Source organism: Macrotis lagotis, chromosome 3 (genome assembly GCF_037893015.1).
Source record: "Macrotis lagotis isolate mMagLag1 chromosome 3, bilby.v1.9.chrom.fasta, whole genome shotgun sequence".
NCBI classification, from domain to species: Eukaryota; Metazoa; Chordata; class Mammalia; order Peramelemorphia; family Peramelidae; genus Macrotis; species Macrotis lagotis.
In genome coordinates, this window is record NC_133660.1 from 254,856,451 (window position 1) to 254,880,730 (window position 24,280).

The 24,280-nt window shown below is 38.3% G+C and overlaps 1 protein-coding gene and 1 long non-coding RNA gene across 5 annotated transcripts in view; one reads left to right on the plus strand and one right to left on the minus strand.

Moving 5' to 3' along the window:
- The window catches only part of MPPED2 (metallophosphoesterase domain containing 2), a 205,449-nt gene that overhangs the window by 24,859 nt on the left and 156,310 nt on the right, over window positions 1–24,280 (minus strand). The window contains exon 5 of one of the 4 annotated variants that reach the window (XM_074230417.1): window positions 1–24,280. This exon is cut by the window's right edge and continues 90 nt beyond it. The exons of the other annotated variants lie outside the window; for them this stretch is intronic. The gene's annotated coding sequence lies outside the window, so the exon portion shown is untranslated. 4 annotated transcript variants of the gene reach the window in all.
- LOC141518420 (uncharacterized) overlaps window positions 15,565–24,280 on the plus strand; it is a 20,073-nt gene continuing 11,357 nt past the window's right edge. Inside the window, exon 1 of the long non-coding RNA XR_012477192.1 lies at window positions 15,565–15,841. This is a non-coding gene — a long non-coding RNA (uncharacterized LOC141518420). The remainder of the gene's footprint in view (window positions 15,842–24,280) is intronic.

Consider the following 24,280-nt stretch of genomic DNA (forward strand, 5'->3'; position numbering starts at 1 on the left):
TGATAAATAGAGATGATAGAGATAGGTAGATAGCTGATAGAAGATGGAGATAGAGGGATATATAGTTAACTAATAAATAGTTAAAATATAAAGACAAGTAGGTAACTAGATAAATAGATTGATAGGTAATTGATAGTGGACAGATAGGTAGGTAGATAAATAGATAAAGATATAAAAACATATCTATATCAGACTATCATCTTTATCTCTTGCTGCTTCCACATCTCTCTAACAGTCTCCTACCATCTTTTAGTTTGCTAAGGTCCTGGAAAATAGATTTGCAGTGTATCAAGGATCTATACTTTATTTCTCTATCACAACACTTGGCACCCATGTATAACTGAGTAGATTAGTCTTTAAAAAGAGCAGCCGGAAGTTCAGATGGGTATAGTCTCATGGCTAGGGTCAGGAGTACGATTTGAAATCAAGTCTTCCAGACTTGAGACCCAGTATTCTATCTACTCTTCTACCATCTCTTTGGAAAAGAAAATCATCAAGTTATCAGAACAGTGTGCTAAAGACAAGTTAATAAGGCTCCAAGAGGGCAGTGAGGTGGCACAGTGGATAGAGCACTGATCCTGGAATCAATAGGACCTGAGTTCAAATCCAACCTCAGACACTTAATAATTACCTAGGTGTGTGACTTTGGACAAGTCACTTAACCCCATTGCCTTGCAAAAAACAAAAAATAAAAATAAGGCTCTAAGAGTCTGAGTATTTTTTTTCCCCATGGAACTGTCTGTGAGATTTAGTTTAAGGTCTCTCAATAGATATGTTAGCACTTCAGAGCCCTTGTTTGCTTTTCCTGTTCATAGCTATATTCTGACCCACAGATAAATGGGAAACTTTAACTTGCTTCTTATTTAAAATGGGGATCATCCAGGTTGCAAAACACCCTTTGGTTTCAGCTTCTTTTCATGAACAAAATTGAAACATTAACCACTGATATTTGAGCAGCCAGACAGACCAGAAGTCCCTTTTTTTTTCACCAACACATATCCTCAATCTAGTAACATACCAATGATATGGCATCCAGTCATCACGTTAGATCCCTTTGATAAAAATCTGGTCAAAATGCAAATCATATGTTGTTTCTTCACACTTCAGCTAAGTAGAAAAAAATCAAGAAGGAAAATAAAAGATGCCTTCAAACTTTTCATAAACAGAAAATAGAAAAATTCAGAAATCAAGTGATAGTATTTGAAAAATAGAGTCTATCTTTAGTACTTATATCTTTTTTCTGTTTTGTTTTATTTTTCAATTAATGAGCATTTATTTTCTCTTCTTCCTACTTCCTCTCCTCCAAAAATTTGAGGAGAGAGAAACATAATAAATATGCATAGTTAATCATGACAAATTTCTCAATTGGTTATGTTAAAAACTGTCTATCTCTTTCTCAGCTAGTAAGTGACTAAAGCCATATTTAAACTCACAAATATGAATTTTCCAGACCTAGAAGCCTTACCACTGCTGCCCAGGGAGAGATAATTAATGGATAAACATAGAGGATAGTTATAGAAGGGTATAGATAGTTGATAGATTAAATAGATAGATGATAGAGACAGGTAGATAGATGGACAGATCAATAGTTCCTAGATTGATAATAAATAGCTAGATGACAGAGATAGTTGGATGGATAGATGATAATTCTGTAAAAATATATATTTCTCACATAATCAACTGTGCACAATTTTGAGGCAGAATGGTGAAGTGGAAACCATACTGCATTTGGAGTGAAAAGATCAGGGTTCAGAGTCTGCGTCTTCTGTGTAGCAATGATGACCTTGGTCAAGACCCTGGTCAGTACCTTCTCTGACCTTCAGTTCCCTCATCTGTGAATTGAAGAGAATGGACTAGATGGTCATTCAAGTTCAAAACTTGTGAAATTTTCCACATATAAGTCAATAAATATGACTTGAGCCCTTGTAGTTGACAAAAGATTTGTATACTAATAACTAGTTGTACATGTAGAATTTAAAAATAGGCATTTCTGTTAAAAAGTCCCAAATGTTGCTCTGAAAAATCTCTCCATCAGAGTGACGTCTTGGGTTCAAATTCCAGTTCTGCTACCCACAGCGAGTATGACCAGTTCATTTCACCTCTATAGACCTGTTTCCCTGATTAGAAAGTGAGGGAGTTGGACCTGAGGTTCTTGAGGGTCCCATCCAGCACTAAAGCAAGGATCTTAGAAAATCTAGAAAAAACAGAACTGGTGCCAGAACATCCTTCACAGATCACCTAGGATGTCCTCCACAAAAAGCATAGGATGTTTCTTCTATTCAAGCTGATGGAAATTAGCAGTGAAAGAAATTAAAACAACAATCAGATTTTAAATGGTCTCCTCCAGGAAATTAACTTTAATGAATATTGTCATCTCATTGCCTTCCTGAGAGAACCCGGACTCATAGAGCTGAGACCCAATCAAAAACTGTAACAAATGGATTGAGTCACAATTTTGGGTTTGTTTTCTTTTTTTACATCCTCAGCTTCATTTTGATACTTTTTTTTGAAGCCTTTCTTGATTCCTTCATTGATAGCAGCACCAAAAAATTCTTACATATTTCTTTTAGATATGATTTACATTTATGTTCATTTTGTGTATACACTTCAACCGTGTATCAAATCGGTGAGAAAAAGAATTGTTTTGTTCTCTTCACTAGAACATTAGCGCCTAGAAAAGCATCGGGCACATAAAATGTAGTAAGGTGGCACAACAAATAGAGTGCCAGACCTAGAGTCAGAAAGATTCAATGTCCTGATACAAATTTGCTATCAGACACTAGCTATGTGATGCTGAGCTAGTATTCACTCTGTTGCTTGCCTCAGTTTTCTCACCTGTAAAATGAGTTGGAAAGAGAATGACAGACCATTTTTGATAAGAAAACATCAGATGGGATCAATGAAGAGTCAGACATGACTGAAATGACTGAAAAACAAATGAATAGTGTTCAGAGTCAATAAACGGCAGGAAAAATGTCCCCCTAATAGACAATGGAATTTAACTATATAAGGGCTTAGAGATCATCTGATCCAGGTCACTGCTCTTACATAAGAGGAAACTGAGTCCAAAGAGGCTTAAGTGACTCCTATATATTAAATAGAATTCAATTGCTATTCATTCAGACATTTTCTATCATTGATAATTTGATTCTATGATTTTCAAAGTAAGTTGCAGCTATGAAAGAGTAATTGGGGATTTGAGTCTTCTTTCAAGTGGTGGCTATTGAGACCCTGCTGCTCAGATCTTGGAGTTGTTCTAAAAACAGCATTATTCATCTATTTCTTTCTTTCCTTTTTCTTTTTTTTAGGTTTTTGAAAGGCAATGGGGTTAAGTGGCTTGCCCAAGGCCACACAGCTAGGTAATTGGTAAGTGTCTGAATCCAGATTTGAACTCAGGTCCACCTGACTCCAGGGCCGGTGCTCTATCCACTGCACCACCTAGCTGCCCTTTATTCATCTATTTCTAAAATCCTTCAACGATACAATCTGAGAGCTGAAAGTTACCTTAAAGGTCATCTGTTTTTCCCTCCATTCAAAAGAGGAATCCCTTCTACAGTTTCCTTTATAAATACAGTCTGCCATAAGCCCTGGAATGACAGAGAACTCACTACCTTATGGACCAATGCACATCTCTAGTGTTTCTAAATTCTTCCCATGTTCCTTCAGTCATTTTTTTTTCTCTTTGAAAGGAATCTGACCAAACTTTTTGTCCTCGTGCTTTTGGCAATTTTATAAATATATCTTTGACAGCTTTCTCCTATTATTTTCCCAAATGCATCTCATTTAACCAATCAACATTTATTAAGTACCTTTGTTTTAAGAATTAAGCACTAGGATTACAAGTCTAGAGAATGAAACAGTACCTACTCCATCCCTCTCTCCATTAGAAAATAAATTTGTTGGGAGCAAAAATATATTTTTCAAATACATACAAAATACTAGCATACATAGACACATATACAAATATACATTGCAATGTATACTACCTACATACTCTCATGTACAAATATGCTTATTTATCATATGAATACATACACATATTTTATATAAGTATAAAAATGAAAATGCAATTATATGCAGACAGTTTGAGAAAATACAAACAAATACAAGACAGCTGAGGAAGGAGGAATCAAGAACGGCTTCATGTAGAAGATGAAATAATATTTCATAATTAATTTAATAATTATTTCATAATTTCATAATGCATAGTAAAGAGTGAGTGCATTTTAGGCAGGTGAGATGTCTAATGCAAAATGGCACGTGTGAGTCAAGAACAAAGAAAAAGCCAATTTGGCTGGACCACAGAGAACAAGAAGAGAGGTAATGTTTATTAAGGTTAGAAAGATAGATTGGGGCCAGTTTGTCAAGGGCCTTCAAAGCTATACAGAAGAGTTTATATTTTAATCTAGAGGAAATAGGAAACATTTTGAATACAATGAATAAGGTAACCCATGACCAGATACACACTTAAGCAAAACTGCTTTGACAGTAGTGTGTAGATGGACTGGAACAGAAAAAGACTTGAGGCAGGCACGATGAGGAGACTATTGTGGTCATCTAAAAGAAAGGCAACAAAGGCCTATAATAAGACATTAATTATATAAAGGGATGTGATGTGAGAACATGTTATCAGGGTAGAGATGGCAAGAGTGGCAACTGACAGGATGTGTAGAGTGAAGGGAGGAAATGTCTCCAGAACAAGGCTGTCCATTTATTGGACAGAAATCAAGGGAAAAAAGGAGGGTGTAGAGGGAAGTTAATAAGTTCAGTTTTAGATATGTTGAGATGAAGATATCTTTCAGATATTGTTTGTAATGTATAGTAGGCAATCAAGAATGTGAGTCTGAAGCTCAAGGTAGAGATTGACTATGTATGTATACTAATGCATATATAAATGAAATAATAAAAAAAATTTCCTAATGCTTTGCTCAAAGTCCTGGAGATACAATTGGAAAAACACAGTCCCTGCTCCAAAAGAGTTTATATTATATTGGAGGAGACCACCACAAGTCAGATGGAAAGGTCTCATGGTCCTTAGGATGCAACGGATGATCATGCCTCTTCTTTAAGGTCATCTCCACTGATCATCACATTAGTTTCTGTTGTTGGACCATTGACACTGACAAAGACTTTGAGGGTAACGTCTTTCTTTTCTGAATCTTGAGTAACTAAGGCTATAACAACTGAAGAAGCAGTTCCCAGGCTGCCTTTCCACGTAAAATGCTACCCAAGATAATATGGGAGGTCAGTGGGCTGAAAGTATTGCTCATCTCCAACTGCTGGGTTCAAGGTCTTCAGTTGTCTCCATTAGGAAAAAATGGTGGTTAAGGTAATTGCAGTGGTTTGCTTTTCCTGGCACATAGGTGCATATATATGTATATGTATGCATTACTGAAGTACCATGTTACAGCAGAAGGCCAGAAGACCTAGGACTGATATTGCTTCTCCATTAACTTCCTTTTTGAGCTTCAGCTCCCTCATCTATGGAATGATGATCATGACAAGTGAACCACTTATGTTGAAGGGTGTTTTGAAAATCTTCTGGCATAATATATGATGAGGGCTACATATGCTGTAACCAGGACTTGGAGTTAGGAAGCTCTGGGTACAAATCCCACCTTTCTGGGTAACCCTGGATTAATCACTTAAGTACCAACCACTTAACTCTTTCAGTTGGTAAATTGCAGATTGGCTCTTAATCTGCCTTAGAATCATGGGAGTCACTCACATTGAGATAGAATGGACCATGGGGTCATTTTTATCAATTCTCTCAATGCATAAATGAGGAAACTGAGGCATAAAGTTGTCTAAGTAGTGATTGTCGAGTAATTTGAACCTAGGTCTACTGAGCCCATAATTAATACTCTTTCCAACCTACTATAGTAGTGAAGGGAGTTTTCTTTTTTTTAATTTTTATTTATTTAAGGAAATGGGATTAAGTGACTTGCCCAAGGTCTCACAGCCAGGCAATTATTAAGTGTCTAAGGCCGAATTTGAACTCAGGTTCTCCTGTCTCTACGGCTGGTGGCTCTATCCACTGTGCTACCTAGCTACCTGAAGGGAATTTTCTTACCAAGAATTCTCTTTAAATTTGCAGATGTTAAAGTACCATGAATGTTACATTAGAAAAAGATATAGGCTTTGAAAATACTACACCTGGATTCAAATTCTGTTTCTACACTGTCCTATACTGGGTTCAGATCTCATTTCTTTGCATCTGTGTAACTTTGGGCAGGTCACTTAAATCCCTCAGGCTACCAGTTTTTAAATTATAAAATGAATAAATTAGATTGGATAACCACAGAAGTCATTTCTGCCTTCATCTCTGGCCTTTGGACCAGGATCCCCAGAATTTAGCAGAATGTTTGATATTGAATGCTTAGTGATAATTGACACTTTCTCTCAGGTTCTCCCAGGATTCAGAAGTGAAAATCTTGCCTCTTATACAGTAAAAGTGGATAAACCACTTCTGACAAAAGATTACTTTAGGAAAGCATTTGAGTCACAAAGAAATCCTTCTTTTCCATGGAAGACATAGGAGACTCCAAGTTGACAAAGTTCATGTTTATATTCAATTTATATAACTATATTAATTATATAACTATATTATTATCTGCCAACTTTGCTATGGGGAGACACCAAACAAGATGATGAGGACCCTGGGAAACCAAGTTCAATATAAAAAACCTAGGATTAAGAAGTCAAGAGAAAAAAAGACCAGAGTTCTACTTTGGCCATGAAATGACTGACACCCAATATAGCTCAATGAACTGTTTGTCATCAGTGAAATGGGGGTAGTTATTCCTCGAATTATAGAATACTTAACTCAGAAAAAGTCTTAGATATCATTTGATTGATCCTGGCATCAGAGATGAAAAAACCAAGAAGATTTAACAGATAGTTGCCATTGGGGATTGAAAAGCCTCGATGGATAAGGAATTTGATTGAGAATACTTGACTCCAAAAGGAAAAACTGGGACCCATGAGTTAAGGTTGTCAAAAGTTAAATTTGAATTTGATGTCAAGGAAAAAAGTTCCAACTGTTAGAGCAGTCTATAAATAGAATGTTGTTTTGATAATGGGACCATGAGATTTAAAGCCATAAGAGCTTAGCGGTCATCTGGTCCAAATCACTCATGTTACAAAGATGGAAACTGAGGCTGACGGCTTCAGGAAGTTTAGGTTCCTCCTCACTTTATGTCATCAAGGAGAGGCTCAGGGATGAGTAGAGGAGTATGTCATAAAGGTTTCTTGGTCAGGTATGCATTGCACAGGATAGTCTCTGAGAGTCATCAATTTGTAGATTCTGTGAGTCGCAGACAGGTTGAATATCATTAATTATTAATACAGGCTAAACTAGGATCACAAAAGATATCTGTGAAATAACAGATATTAGGAGCATTATTTGATTATTGAGTCTAATATCCTCATTTTCCAAATAAGGAAGTTGAGATCCAAAGAGGTTAATCACATGCCCAGTATCATTCACTAGTATCTGAGGTAGGATATGAACCCAGGTCTTCCTGACTTTAACACAGGTGGATACCTCTTCTTAAAAGACCTAATTAGGGCAGTCAGACAGTATACATTATTAAACGCTTGCTATGTCCTAAGCACTATGCTAAGTGCTGGGAAAATAAAGAATGAGGAGTTCCTGGCCTCCAGAAGATTACGCTCTAATGAGAAAGAAATATATGTATGTAAGTAGGTATGTATGATACAAGATACAAACAGAATGGATCTGATCCAAAGAAGCTCATTTAAACTCTCAGGGCCCCCCAACAACTATAGAATTCCCCTTCAGTTTGTTTAATCGATATTTTTTCATAATTGTTTCATATGTAAATGTCTTTCTTCTCTGGTTTTAAGTCAAGGCCTTGCTAGTTAGTAACTCTGTGGCTTCAGTAAAGACACATATTATCTGAGAGAGAGTTCCATTAGGACAGAGACCCTAGACTTACCCCTACCAAGACACCCATTCCTATACTGGTTCCAGAGAATATACTTAATAAACACAACTGTCATACTGCCAGGGGAGCAAGAAGAGTTTTGAGGCAACCAGGGTCAATGGAATGAGAAGGTCAAGGCCAAGGTGAGCAGAAAGGGAATATTGAGGAGCCTTGAGAAAATTCAAGGGTTCAGGAACCCCTGGGGTAGAGCAACGGCTCCCATATTCTGAAAAGGATGAAACCTCTAACCCTCTAAAGATTTGCCAATCACTAATTATATTGCGATTATTCTATTTTAGGTCTCTGCTAATGAGATCTGGGAAGTGTCTTAATTACCCAAAATTATGAAAATAATTTCAAACTTGACTCTAGGGCTAATTTTACTCCACTTAAGAGGAAAAACATAAATGAGTGTACATGAGGTTATTTTTTATTAAGAAATAATCTGCATCAGACTTTTGCTATTTGTACACCCAAGGTCACATCATAATGCTTCCATGATTATGACTGCAGTTACAACACGCACAGCATAAACTTAGGAGTGTTTTGGTTATTTCCATTTAGCAAGAGTTACAGGGGGAAGTTTCTTTTGATGTTATTGGCCTAGAAATCCCAATCCTTATGCAGCAGAGAAGGGTATAAGAAATTCCCAAGGTTCTCAAAGTGAGAGGCCCAAGTCTATAGATGAAGTGAGAGTAGAGAGGAGTTGAGAAACCATTACTTGTTTCTTTAAAAATGTATTAAATTGAGTCACTCCTGCCCTGATTATCTCATCACGACTAGAAGTGAACCTGAGTTCTAGAAGGTTATGCCCTATGAACTAGGTTGGCAGTCAGATAGTGAAAACCCTGGGCAGTTACTTCAATGCTCTAGAAAATTCTTTAAGACTTTGTTTTTTTTTTAATAATTAATCCCCCCCATCTTTACTCATCTTCTAAAAAAAAAGAAATATAAAATGAAAAATAAAAGTTAATAGACATAATTCTGACCTGCTTTGGTAGAAGGAAGTTTCTGGAAACTGGAAGTTTCCTAGAAATTGAATGATCAGTACCTATTCCCAGAATCTGGCACAAAGTAAACCCTTGATTCATCCTATGATAACAATTTCAGCACACAGTAGCCACACATACTCTGTCCTGTATCACATAGGACAATAGATCCAAATGGAAAATTTTATTTGAATTTCTTAATATTTTATGAATAAAATCTAATCCCCCCCCCACATATGAGGCTTGGGGCTGAAGTATCATATCTACATAGGTTCTCTCTTGTATTCTATAAGAGGAAAGCATATGACTCTGTAACATTAGAGCTAGTGAGCAGACATATTCCGATGATGTAAAGGAAGCTGAAACCTACAGTCTCAGAAATTATTAATCTCATTTCTAAAAAGGAATGTGTTATTGGAATGTCAGGCACTTGAAGGATACTTTTGTTTCTCTCTCTCTCTCTTTCTGTGTTTGTGTGTGTGTGTGTGTGTGTGTGTGTGTGTGTGTGTAAGTGTATTTAAGAAAAATAAAATAAAACCAAGGAAATTGGCAATGCTCTTTTAATTAATGCTGAACCATTTGCTAATCAAATGGTTCCCAGAAATTCCTACTAGAAACAGAAGCTCTCTAACAGATTAAAAAAAAAGTAGTTTATTCCTTTACTAATCTTCTCAGTCTCTTTGAATTCTGTGTTGACCACAATACAGAGGAATTTGTCAGTTTTGCAGTGAAGGTCACAAATGAAGTCAGTTATGGATTTACATTTTTACATAACATTTAGTAAGAGCCACTGATAGATAACCAGTTATTTCCTGGAAAGAATGTAAAATATGCAGGTTGAGTAGTTTGAAGAAATGACTTAATTATTCTCCAAGAATCACAGTATCACAGACTACTATTTCAAAGGGATCTTGGAGGTCTATCTCCCTCTTTTTACAGATGAAGAAACCAAGGTCTAGAAAAGTTAAGCAATTTGCCTAAGATCTGAACCCAGGTTCGGTCATTCTGCTCCTATAGGAATGCCTTCCCAGTTGCAATACCTTCTCTCTGTTGATTATTTCCAATTTGTTCTGTATATAGCCAGTTTGTGAATTCCTTGAGGACAGAGATTCTCTTTTATCTTTTTTTTTAAAAATCTCAATGATTTAGCAAAGTGTCTTGATACATAGCAATTGCTGCTGCCACACTATTACTTTTTGTTGATCAGTTGTTTTTCACTGGTATCCTATTCTTTGGGACACCGGATTTTCTTGGCAGATACACTGGAATGGTTTATCATTTTTTCCTCCAGCTCATTTTACAGAGGGGGAAACTGAGGCAAACAGGGTGGCCCAGGGGCACACAGCTAGCAAGTGACAAAGTCTTCCTGACTCCAGACCCAGTACTCTGCACCACTGAGCTGCTCTACTCTATTGTATCAGAATGATAACAATAATAAATTTATCTGAAGTTTACATAGCAATAATTAGATGCTAACTACTGGTCTTTGGACTTTCCTAATATTTCATTTGAGTCTCACAACAACTCATTCGATACCATTATTATCCCCATTTTACAGATAAGGAAACTGAGGTAGCCAGAAGAGACATTAGTGTCTGAAGTCACATTTGAACTCAGATCTCCCTGCCTCCAGATCCAGTGCTCTGTGCTCTGTGGCACCTCCTTGTTGTACTTCCCCTCCCATCTCCACGCTTGTATTATGGCCGTTGTCTTTTCCTGGAATGCATCCATCCTTAATTCAGTCTCTTGGAATCACTGATTTTTTTTTTCAAGACTCCGCTCAAACATTTTCTTCTACTTTCTAGTTGCCCCAGTCACTGATGACGTCTCACTTCTACCTCCTCATTGTCTGAGTCACTTTGTATGTTTTTGCATTTACCTATAGATCTTGTTTCCCCCATTTGAATGCAAGATCCTTGAAAGTGGTGCTAATAAATGCTTGTTGGATTAGATTAGAGCAGTTTTGTCTTTGGCGGAACATCTTTCTCCTAGGAAAAAGCATTAGCTATAAAATATACCATCTCGTCTCCAATGAGAGACTCTTGTTCAATATTTATCACTACTAAGACTCCAAGTTGAATTGTTTGGGGTTCAGCACAGGAGCCAAATGTTGAGTAAGGCTCTAGATAAAACATCAATATTTGTCTTATCCAAACAGAATCGTTGGTTGTACAAACCGACACCATAACTCTCCCTCCAATCCCCTGCAACATACACACACACACACACACACACAAACACAAACACATTCACACACACATGCACACACATGACCTGCAGAGCTAAATTAATTTTCTGTGTAGGAAAATTATGTAAACATATTGACTTATAGGTGGCTTAGTGGATAAAATATTGGTCTTGGTATCAAGAATACCCACGTTAAAACACAGCCATGGATACCTGCTATCTGTGTGACCCTATTGAAGTCATTTAACTTGCCTGCCTCAATTTCCCACACATAAAAATGGGAAAATAATACCCAACTCCTAGAGTTGTGATGCAATAACATTGATAAAATTGCCAGGCTTAAAACTCTATAAAATGCCAATGATTGTTAATATTAAAATTGAATAAGATGTTCAAAATCACTTTCATCACCTAGCAGTGGGGAAAATGAGATTTTGAAAGCTTCCCCAAAATAAGGATGATAGAGGGTCTTCCCTCCACAGAAATGTCTACAAATATTCCTCTAACTAGAGATTTTAATAAAAGAGTTTGACTGAGTTTTCTCCTACTTGAAAAACAAGATCACTGGGCATTTATAAATATCTCTACAAGTATGACAAGTATGTATCTGTTCACACATATATGTATTTATACACAAACACACAGTGATTATATACACATACAGAGGAACAGTGGATAGATTACTGGGTCTGGTCAGGAGAATTCATCTTACTGAGTGAAAATCCGACTTCAGATCCTTATTAGCTATGTGACCTTGGGCAAGACTTTTCATCCTGTTTGCCTCAGTTTCCTCATTTATAAAATGAACTAGAGAAGGAAGTGGCAAACCATTGCAGTGCCTTTGCCAAGAAAACCCCAAATAGGGTCATCTTAAAGAGTCAGACACAACTGAAAACAACTGAATCACAATAAAAATTCATGCATGCAAGCAATATACAAATAAATATATATAAATATATATGCAAAAAACATCAACGTAATATAAAAATATTAAATATATGCCTGGATTTATACAAATATACATATATTTTATATATATTTCTTTATGTATAGCTGTGTGTGCCTATGTATCTATATAATCTTGGCTACCTTCTTAGGATACTGTTATCCATCACTGGTACAGTAGAAAAAGAATTGGTTTAATATCATAGGACCTTAGTTTAAATTCCATCTTTGATGCTTTACAGCTTGTGTGCCCAGGACCCAGTCCTATAAAATTGTTGGTTCTCAGTTTCCTCCTTTGCTAAATGACAAGCTTGGATCCTACCACACCCCCTCCTCCAATAAGTTCTCAATAAGCATGTGTTAAATGAATGAAAGAACACTGAAGAAGACCTGATATTTCTGGAAATGAGCTAGCTCCCAGGCTAAGGAATAAATCTTTTTTTTTTTAAAACTCCCATTGCTATTTCTGACTCCTGAGATCTGGAGCCGAATGATTTCTTTAGAAAGAAATTTGATTAATTAAAGCTTATTGAAACTCGTTTAAAACCCAAATAAATGGCTATCCCTCAGAAAGGTTAAACCAGATTGGGCAGTCTTCCTAGAAATCCGGGATGAGCTGAAGTTTGCCCTTAAAAATGAGAAAGGTGGACTAGACTGCCCGCATAATGAGCCCAGCTCTCTGGAGAGGCCACAGTTGGCCTGTGATCTGCATTCTCTGCTCACTGAAAACCAGTAATGAAAATGAAGTAACGGGGAGCTTGGCGGTGTCATTTTCAATTGCTCAGAATTGTTTTGTTTGTCTCACAAATGGCTTCAAATACGTCAAAGAAGTTCTCCTCTCAGAGGACAATGTCCACAACAAGGTGGAAATCAGAAAGTAGATTCTGGGTTATTTTGAACTAAAAAGAAAAAAAAAAAAAAGAAGGCATCTAATTTTTTTCAAAGAATTTCATTATTTTCTAGGTTGACCTAACAACTCCATAATGGCTCAACCTAGTTTTATTTTATTTTAAAAAATATATCTATATATATGCATACACACATATGTATGTATATATGGGGAATTATTTTGAAATATAAACACATACATATATTTCAAAATAATTCCCTATATCTATATTTTAAATACATGTCTATATGTATACACATGCATATGTGTATTTATACACATCACTTATAGCTTCTGTGCATGCGCACATACACAAATATGTGGGTGTGCACATATACATTCATACATACATGATATATTAGACACATATATGACAAACTAATGGGTGGATATGTGCATAACTATATGAATGTGTATGAATACATATCTGTGTTTATATATGCATATATGAATATATATTTTTCAAAATAATTTCCCTCAAGGGTAAGATGAGGGGGAAAGCAGGGTCCTAAAAACAGCCTGAAAAGAAAGGAAACTTTCTTAATTCTACTTTTCCTCTGGTCTTATGCTTTTGGTCCTAGTTTCTTTCATTTTCTTCCTTTTCACCCTTTGCTTTAATTATTTTGGTATAAGATATTTTGCTTATTCAGGAATGTGTAAGGATTATAGTTATTCTGTCCTAGCCATTTATTTCTCTAACTTCCAAAGATGTATGCAATGTGCATTCCATGATTAAAGGCACCATCTCATAGGATCAGGGATTTGAAGCTGGAAAAGACCATCAGAGTCTATCGAGCCCAACACCCTCATTTTTCTGCTGATGCAAGTTGAGTAGTTGCCATACGTCAGAGATAGGATTTGAATGTGGGTCTTCCTAACCTGGTTAGTTTTCCTCTATGGTTTGTAGTGGCTACCATGCTCTCTCCCATCCCTTCAAATGGTACAGATTCCCCATAATTTGAGGGAATCATTGGTTGCTTTGAATAGGGGAAAAATTAGTGAGAATATAATTTTTTAACAGGCCTCAATCACCAGAAAAGTGAACTGAAGGGGGGGTGGCTAGGTGGCACAGTGGATAGAGCACCAGCCCTGGAATCAGGAGTACCTGAGTTCAAAACTGGCCTCAGACACTTAATAATTACCTAGCTGTGTGGCCTTGGGCAAGCTACTTAACCCCATTGCCTTGCAAAAAAAAGTAAAAAGAAAAAGTGAACTGAAGGATGCTTTGGAAACGACAAGAGGGAAAGACCTATATGAATAGAAACAGCACGACAGGGTGGCTAGATGGTGCAGTAGACAGAGCACTGGCCCTGGAGTCAGGAGGACATGAGTTCAAATCCAACCTCAGACACTTAATGACAACCTAGATGTATGGCCTTGGGCAAGCCACTTAACCCCACTGCCTTGAAAACAAACCTAAAAAAAAAATAGCAGGACAATGATCTGCATGAATGAAATCATGGTTTTTAGAAATGCTGAAAAAGTTATTCTAAAAGAACCTTTATATTGATAATTCTAGATAGTTCTCAAGTTAATGGTTGCATTTCCTGTAATAATTAAAAATAATAAATAATTAAATAAAAATAATTTAAAATAACATGCCTATGATTGCCAAGCAATCACTAATTTAACTATATATGTGTATGTGTGCATTTGTGTACACACCTATACACATTTATATACATTTTTGTATAATTGCTTCCTCTTTTTAAAAAATATTGCATCCATGTTCAAATCATCCCTTGTAACCAAGATTGAAAAAAACATATTCTTCACTCTTGCCATAATGGAAAGGATGTACATTTTCTTAGCTCTTCTGCAGGGTTAAAATCTGTCATTATAATTCTACAGCATCCAGTTTCTAGGCCATTGCTTGTAAACACTCCACTAAGAGAAATTCTCAGAACAAGTGAGTAGAGTCAAGTTGGGACAGTGGCAAGGGCTGCATTTAAAGATATTTAGGATTCAACTGCAAGGCTAACCACTAACTGTGTGACCTTGGGCAAATCACAGCCCTTTGAAAACTTGTTCTCCATATTTTTGAATGAGGAAATTAGAATAGAGCAGCTCTCAGGTCACTTCTAGCTTTCACATGTCAGAGGTTCTTCCAACCACTCACCATGCAGACTCTCAGTACATGGCTGCCATTGGATGACAGGACATCTTGCCTTGACCTTCCTCGGGTCTAGCCTAGTAAAAGTTAGAGAGCTTTGGAATCAGTAGTTTAACACCTTAATCTGGGGGGCAGATATATGAACACATATTTGCATTTTAGAGCTGGAGGGGACTTGAGAGGTCATCTTTGTCAACCCCTGTATTTTAAAGGTGAGTCAATTGAGCAGTGAAACAAGTGGTCAAGATCCCACAGCTAATTCTTGGTGGAAGCAAATCTAAGAGTTACTACAAGGCTTCTTTATATCCTTCCATATGAATCTCTCTCTCTCCCCTCTCATATCTCTGTCTCTGTCCAGATTTCTCTCTCCTCTCTCCTTGTCTCTATCTCTGTCTCTGTCTCTCTCACATACACACACACACACACTCACAACACTCTAGGTAAGCACAAGAAACAAACAGCTATCAGTCTCCTGGCACCTTTAGTCATATTTGCACACTCGCTGCAGACTTTCTGGGGGCTCTGCCAACTCACTCCATTCTTGCTCGCAGGCAAGGTTTAAAATATATACAGATCCTGCTCACTGAAGCAATTAGAGAGCCCCTTGTATACTTCAATCTGGCTAATGGCTTCCCAAGCCATTCTGCCTCCAAAGACAAGGGGGCATAAAAACAGAGAAAACCGATAATCACCCGTTTGGATTCCACCCTCCTACAATCTAAAACACGCAAGCAGATTTGTTTACCAAGGCCCGACGAGCCCTTCCAGGGTAAGTTTCCATCTTGAGTGACTTTTTATGACCACGTTATAGAAATGTGTGAAAGCCGGGCCTTATAATGGAAATGTGGATAGATATTTAACTTATGAGTCTATATGGTAATGGTTTTGGATTTGTGCTTTAGGAGGGGCAGAATAGTCAGTATGGATAATACAAGGAAAAGAGCACCGTAACTGTGGTCAGGAGGCCTGGATTCAAATCTGCATGACCAACTGCTAGCAGTCTGAAAAGCTACCTTAGGTCTAGCTATGTTATATGTATGTGTTCATACACATGTTATATTTGCATGTATGTCTATGTATGCATCCACAGATAGATACTGTATATAGTGTGTAAACACACACACTGTAATTATATAGTACACTTCATCTTTTTAAGGACCTCAGTTTTCCCAAGTATAAAATGAGAAGGGTTTCATTCCAACGTCCCTTCCAGCTCGGTTCCTACTATTCCATGATTTTCAAGCCATTGTAAAGAAATCTTGAAAATGAAGTTTCATGGTTGGATGATATAGAGGCCCATCCAAGAAAAGAAGCTGTTATTTGCCAGTAAGCCTCCTCTTAAATCTTTAACTTCACCATGGCGGACCTCACCGGCTCATCGGCCCATCCTTCCAAGCTGCCACACTCCACTGCACTGAAGCCAAGTCCCTGACTTCTGATCGTCTGATTGGATAAAAATCCCCAAACCCTCAGTAGCCTATTATGTGGGCAAACTATTCATTTTATATTCACCTCCTTGTCGTGTCAGTGCAGAGGTCATCGAAAGAGGGGGCCTAATTAATCAAGCTGTCAGAGCCAATGAGGAGGAGCATGTTAATAGGACTTTTATTTCACCCAGGAAAGAAGCAATCTGACAGGACCCGGGAAATATGGCCTTGGTGTTGCTGTTTATTAGTAATGCTGAGATCAGTGGTAATAGGAGCCAAGCAGGGAGCGCTTGATGAAGTGTCGCATGTCAAGAAGCAACAGCAACTAGAAATTAGACTGACAAGAGCCAAGAGTCTCTGAATATTGATTGTTGATAAATGGGAGGCCACGGTGAGGAAGGGGAGACACATAAGTGTTGGGAGGCAGGAAGCATGCAGAATAGCCATGGGCCAGAGAGAAAAGAGTGTTTTCATGCATAGGGGGCTTTATGGGGTCTTCTTTCCCTTGGATTGGCTGGTATGTATATCCAGTGGCATTCAAGTCATTCAACTTTATGAAGAGATGATTAGTGGACAGGAAGACCTGGGTTCAAATTGAATAGCCCACCAGGGAAACTGTGCCTACTAAGATACTTGGGAAAGACCTAACTATAAAAGGTCAAGGTCTCCCACTGCATCCCTTCTAATCCAAATCTGGTCACAGGACTCAGATGATTCTGAAGGAAAAAGTGAGGCTAATGACTTAGCACAGCACCCCCTCCCCCATTTAAATCCAACTCATGTGCATATCATGGCATCACCTCCCTTCAAGAACAAAGGACAAATGTCAATCAATTATCTACTCAAACATCTGGTTCTCTCTCTTGCCGCAGTTCCCCTTTGTCTCATCTTGAAGACCCCTCTTGGAACCATGGTCCAGATACCATACTGACCCAACTTGGAAGAGTCATTCTAATTCAGCCCCAGAGTTAAGCTGTCCAAACTGTTGAATGACTGCAGGTTCATGTAACCCCCTGTATCTAGCCAACCCTCTCTTCACCCCACGTTCTACCTCTTGGTCTGGGAACAGTATCAAATCTACTGGAACAGACCTGATGGTTGATTGATCTTGATAACCTTCCAAGACCTATGACATCTAAGACCAACATATAAACTAGGATCATGTATGTGTAAATACAAAGGTGTGTATACAGATACAAACATGCATGTAAAGATAAAACATGCATAGACATGGGCAAATATCCACATGTAGACAATGTATAAATATACCTAGAAGTATATACATGTGTATGTATGCTATATAACTATAGTGTTTATATATATACAGTTATTTGTGCTTGTGCACACAAAGACATTCATAAATGCACACATAACACACATGCATAAACACACATCTCTACACACATCCATGCAACAATGCTAAATCTAAGGTAATTCTGGAGACATGCACTAATAGTTGGGAGATAAAGGAATTGATTTATTCCTTCTTCCCCCCATTAGGATGGGAGTGCTCCCAGGGAAGGGGATGTCTCACTTCTGTATTTGCATGAACATTATAGGCGGCATGTCATAAATGTTTTATTTTTTCTTTTATTCATAAAATAAGACTTCACCAAGATAGGGAAGAAGGGAACTCCAGGCACAGGAATCAGCTCATGCAAGAACAAAGAGGTGGGAGAATTTAATACTTGTTCAGGGAGCAGAAGTTCATCCAATTTGGCTGAAGAGAAGGGTTCATAAAAGTGAGTCATAGTGAATCAGTCAATAAACATTTACTGAGCATCCTCTTATGTATTAAGTGCTCGAGATAGAAAGAAAAGTAAAAGATAGTCCATGCTCTCAAGGAGTTCCTGGACCCTAGACCACAGAGATCCTAAAGTACCCCCAAGGGTGTTTGAAATTTTCCTGGAAGTCCAAGGGAGATGGCTCCTCAGATGTGTGAAGTAATTAAATTTATGCATGAGAATAATTTGGGACCAGGCCTGTAATTTCATTGGTATGGAGAATGTGCAGTGAGGAACTCCCTCCTGATGTTAATCAGCAATTACTCTACAATTTGAAGGATCTTGGAGGATTGTCTGGATCACTGTGTGGTTAAGTGAAACTTGAAGCTCTAAGTATCAAGAGGGAAAGACTTGAGCCCAGATCTTGCAGATTTTGAATATAGCCTCTACTATTCCATACTGTCTTTCAATAAAAAATTATCTGACATTTGGGTAATTTTACATACATATATATAAAAGAGCACTTTGTCAGAGATAAGGATAAATTAGAAGGAGAGAGATTATAGGTGAGACTACCTGTGACAAAATTATTCTAATAATCCAGGTGAGTCTTAATGAAAATCCATACTATGATGTCCATGGAATGAAAGGAGAAGAAAACAAGGTACAATGCAGGGAGAAATGGACAAGACTTGTAGACTGATTGTAAATATGATTAAGAAATAATCATAAATTTACAAGCAGAGGAGGGCAGGTGTATGGGTGGGATAAGTGAAATATTTGATAGAAGAATTGGGATTCAAGAAAGAAGTTTACAGGCAAGATGAGATCAATTCTGGACAAGTTGATAATTATAAACACCTGGAGGAAGAGCTCTTATGATAAAAGAGACCTAAAATGTAATCTAAGAAATAGAACCATCTTCATTAGAGATCACAAGGTCATAAATTTGGTTTTGGAAGGCACTATGGCATAGATCTAACTTTGGAAGGAACCTTTAGGATAATCTAGTAAGACATCCCCCCTCCCCTTATTTTACTGAAGAGAAAACAGAGTTCTACATAAAGGAAGTGACTTACCCAAGGTAACCTAGTCAGTAAGAAGAGCCAGGATTGGAACCCAGGTTCTATGCCTAGGTTCTCTCTCCATCTTTTAATAAAGGGAATGGATCAAATAATCACCCAAATCCCTTGCAGCCCTAGGATTATTTCAATACTATATGCATATGTTCTTCAATTTAAATATGAAATTTTTCTGGTGCCAGGAAATCCTGTGAGATGTTACACCTTGTAGCTTTAAAGTGGCTTGAGGCACTTAGAAGTTAAGCGACTTGGGGTATCTCAAGCAATCTGTATAAAGCCAAGACTGTTCCTTGGGCTCTAACTCCATTTCTCTATCCCCCACTCAATGTTTTAATAATGAGAAGAAAGAAGGAGAAGAAGATAGAAGAAGGAGGAGGAGGTGGAAGAGAAGTAGTAGTAGTAGTAGTAGTAGTAGTAGTAGGAGTAGGAGTAGTAGTAGTAGTTGGAGTAGTTGGTGTTGGTGTTGATGTGCTCAGTGAATAGAGCCAATGCTTAGAATCAGGAAGATTCATCTTCAAATTTGGCCTCAGACACTAGCTGTGTGACCCTGGACAAGTCATTTAACCTTGTCTCATCTGTAAAATGAGCTGGAGAAGAAAATGGCAAACCACTTGATATCTCTACCAAGAAACCCCAAATGGGGTCACAAAGAAATGGATGTGACTAAACAACTCAATAAATAAACCACAGTACTCCAAAATGTGTAATTTGGAAATCTGCTTTGGCAGAATATTTCTATTTCGAATCTATTGAATTGAGGATCAAAATCTGGCTATAAGATGCCACTTCCAGCATCTAGAGTAGGGTTCCAATTCTGGACCTGGAGAGGACTTTGGGGTTAATCTAATCCAACTCTCTTATTTTATAAATGAGAGAACAGGGACTCAGGTGAGTAAAGTCCTTGCCCAAGACAGAAAATAGCAGGTGAGGGAGTTGGGTCCCGTGATTCTGGAGCTTATGTCTTTCCCACTGCATCATTCCGTCTCACAAAATGCATTCCTCACACCAATCCAGTCAGTGAGGTCAAAAGCACAAGAATGAATGCAACCATTTCTCAGGGAAGGGAGTGCTCCCAGGGAAGGGGGGTGTTTACAATTTGAAGGATCTTGGAGGATTGTCTGGACCGCTGTGTGGTTAAGTGAAACTTGAAGCTCTGAGTAGCAAGAGGGAAAGACTTGAGCCCAGTTCTTGCAGATTTTGAATGTAGCCTCTACTATTCCATACTGTCTTCCAATTCTGAGGCCCCACAGCAAATAAGTTCCAAGTGGGTAGAATTCTTGGTTCAAATTTGGCAATCTTGGTTCCAGCCCTGCCGATGAGCTGCATGACCCCAGTCAATCTACTTGACCTCTTGTGCTTCTGGCAACTCTCTTAGTAGAATTATTTATTAAGACATTAATCTGTTGCTAGCCATCGTGGTGGAGGGAGTTACCACTCAAGGAGTCCCTGACCTTTGGCTGCCTCCTGAAACTTTATCATGTTTTTTTTTCATTTGCTTTTAGCTTCATTTCTTTGTCCCCACATGTGAATGCCCCAGATTGACTATGACAAGTCTGGAGTTCCTCCATGATGAATGGCTGTAGCTGCTGAGACCCCACTGCCTCCTGGTGTGCAGGTTACACATGTAGGCAGCCTCTGAGAAAGAGAGTGAGGCTGGTCTTCCAGGGCAGGAAACATTTTTTATGATGAATAATGGAGATTCCAACTGCTCAAAGTCCTATTACTTTATCATTCAGCTCTGGGTGATTAATAGACCATGTGCCTAAGGAGTTATTACTTTGGGGAGTACAGATTTGGGGCTTGTGTGGAATCTAATCTGACAAGCAAACCTCTGCTGATTCCTTAAAAGGAGGTAGCATTTCCTGATACAAGAAAGTAGCCAAGGATACCAAGGTTCAAAGTTCCCCATTTCCCTCTAGAAGATACAGCTCCCAAAGAGGCCCCAAATGAATGTTGCTCTATCTATTCGCTGAGAGGATTTATTACAGAATTTAACAGAACAGGCAAAGGATGCTCACACGGCAGCTAGAGAGTGTTCTCTCTTCCTTTCTTACCCCATTTAGAGGCAAACTATATTATCTGATTTAAAAAACAACTCCTCTGGATTAAGAGTTAGGCAAAATTTTAGGCAATCTAGAGTCTGTACCTCTCCACATATAGATGTGTATAATATATATATGGAAAGTATTTTTTCAGAAAGATTTTATTTATTTTGAGTTTTACCATTTCCCCCCCTATTTTTTGCTTCCTTCCCCTACCACAGAAGGCATCCTGTTAGTCTTTATATTGTTTCCATGCTATGCATTGATCTCAGTTGAATGTGATGAGAGAGAACTCATACAGGAAAGTAATTTAACCTCAAAGGAGTATTTGTGGAAAGTGTTGGGCTTGTAGTCAGGAATAAATGAATGAATGAATGAATGTATGAAAGAAAAAGCATTTGTTAAATGAATGAAAGAAAAAGCATTTATTAAAGCTTTTATTTTATAAAAAGCAGCTATTGTGGTACTTGCTAAATACTAAACACTGCAAAGTACTGGGGATATTACTGAGGCAGTCCTTGGCCCCAAGAAGTTTACGGTCTAATAGGAAGAGAGAACACAAAAAAGGGAATAGTACCCAGAGAGGTATGTTACAATCTAGAGAGGAAGCTCTTAATCTCGGGTCTATGATTTTGTTTTGTTTTTCCTATTTTGATAGCTGCGTTGTTATTCAGTCATTTAGCTGGGTCTGACTCTTAACACCATTTGGGAAAGATCCTGGAATGGTTTGCCATTTCCTTCTTGAACTCATTTTATAAAGGAGGAAACTGAGGCAATCAGAAGTTAAGTGACTTGCCTAGCGTCACACTGCTGGTAAGCCTCTGAGGCCAGATTTGAACTCAGGCTTTCTTGACTCCAGTAAAAATGGAATGGACACAATAGAAGTATATACAAAAAAACAAAATAAAATGCTACACTTGCACCAGAGAAACCCGCATTCAAATCCCACGTCAGAGTCTTACTAGCTATGTTATCCTGGACTAGTCACTCCTGTGCCTCAATTTTCCTCATAAAAAAATGAGGGTGTTGGAGTAGGTGGTCTCTTAAGATCTTTTCCAGCTCCATAGCTTTGTTTTTATTACCTAAAGAGTCTCTTTCCTCAAGGAACGCTCATTCTACTGAACGGAAGACTTTTTTTTTAATATAGCTATACAAAACAGATAAGCCCCTTCCTTCAATGAGCTTACCTTCTACTATGAGAAAATACTTTGAGAACAAAGGACAAATATCATCATCATCATCACCAGACATCCAGATAGATCAGAAAATCCAGAGTAGTTGTGGGATTGGAGTATGCTAAGAACAAGGGGAATCAGGAAAGGCTTCTTATAGGAGGTAGCCCCAGGGCTGAGCCTTGAGGGGTGTTATAAGGTCCTGGTCAGCAACTCTAAGTCCCTTTTCCTGCCTTATTCTGTATGAGTCGGCAAAAAGAAGAATATTCTCCCATGAAGTGAGTAACTGAAAGCACTTACTGGTATGATACTGGGAGGAGAGGAGGGGGATGGAAGAGAACTCCTCCCCCCAACCCTTATGAATGAAGATAAAAATGCTTCCTTCCTGATTCTTCTAGTTTCTGGAAGCTAGTACCTTTCCCAAATGCAGGTCCCCAATGAGATCAGTAGGAATCTGAGGCATGAATATGCATGTAATCAAGCTACGTCCTATGGGCAAGGAAAGAAAATACTATCCTTTGAACTTTTTTCTTCCTTCAGAACATTAAATAAATATACTAAGAGCTGAAATTAAGCCTCTGGTGAGTGCCTTAAACAGAAATCAAGGATTCTTGGGTCCCTTTCAAAAATCAGGGGGGAAAAAGTTAGGGTCTGGCCAATCTCTCATTTTCTTTTGATGAGGAACAGAGTTCTCAGCTATGAACATTTCTTCCATTTCCCCTGTTGGTTTTGGTTATTGACGTCCCAATTGGGTTTGGGATGTTGGGTGCTCATCAATAATCCAGGAGTCCCATTTGGCATCCCAATGTCACCCAAAGGCAGGATGACCTTAGCTTAGACTGGAGGCGAAACAAAGAATCATAGAATCACCCCAAGATTTAGAGCTGGAAATCTCATTTAATTCCCTCATTTTCTGGATGAGCAAACTGAGGCCCAGGGCTCTTTAAGTAATTTTTACCAGTCATCTAGCTAGGTATGTGGGGTAGCACTGGAACCCCAATCCTCCTCCATTCAGTTTTATACACCTTTCAAACTGTTTGCATACAGGAATAGGCTGCAGATGAAGAGAGGGCAAGTCTATGGGTAATATGATGTCAGATGAGAGGGTGGAAGAGGGCAGACCTCATGGAAGGGGCACCACTGTTCTGTACATGGAGCATGAGTAGGAAGCTAAAGTTGGAAGGTGAACTGGTCACATAGTTCCAGCGAGGGCAAAGCAATGAACAAAATGAAGAAATGGAATGGTGTAGTCCTGGTTTAGCTGAAGCATGCAGTTAGTGTGAGCAAACAGATGCGCTGGAGCTCAACAGCAGAGGGCCTTGAATGTCTGCTAATGAGTTTGGGCTTTAATCAGAAGTCAATGGATAGCTATTGAAGGTTTTGGAGCAATGGGGTGATGCAATCACAGCAATACCCTAGGAAGATTAATTTCTAACAACTACCATGTTCTCCTCCTTCCCGCCAGTCAGCAGGGGTTTCCTTCTATCTTTGCCTGTTTCTCAGGTGCCCAAGCAGAGTTGGAAGATGGTACCCTATTTACTATTATTTCTGGGACAATCAAATTTCCTTCCAATGGGACAATTCCCAGGCTGGCTATTTTTGAGAATAGCATATTGGAGTCCAAAGATAATGTGGTCTCATCCTCTCCAGCTGTGTATAGTGACATTCTCCCTGAACTAGTTTCTTTGTCCATTAGGAAAATAGCCCATTTCTTTCCTGGGGGAGGAAAAAAGGGAGGGAGGAAAGGGAGAGAGGGCAAAT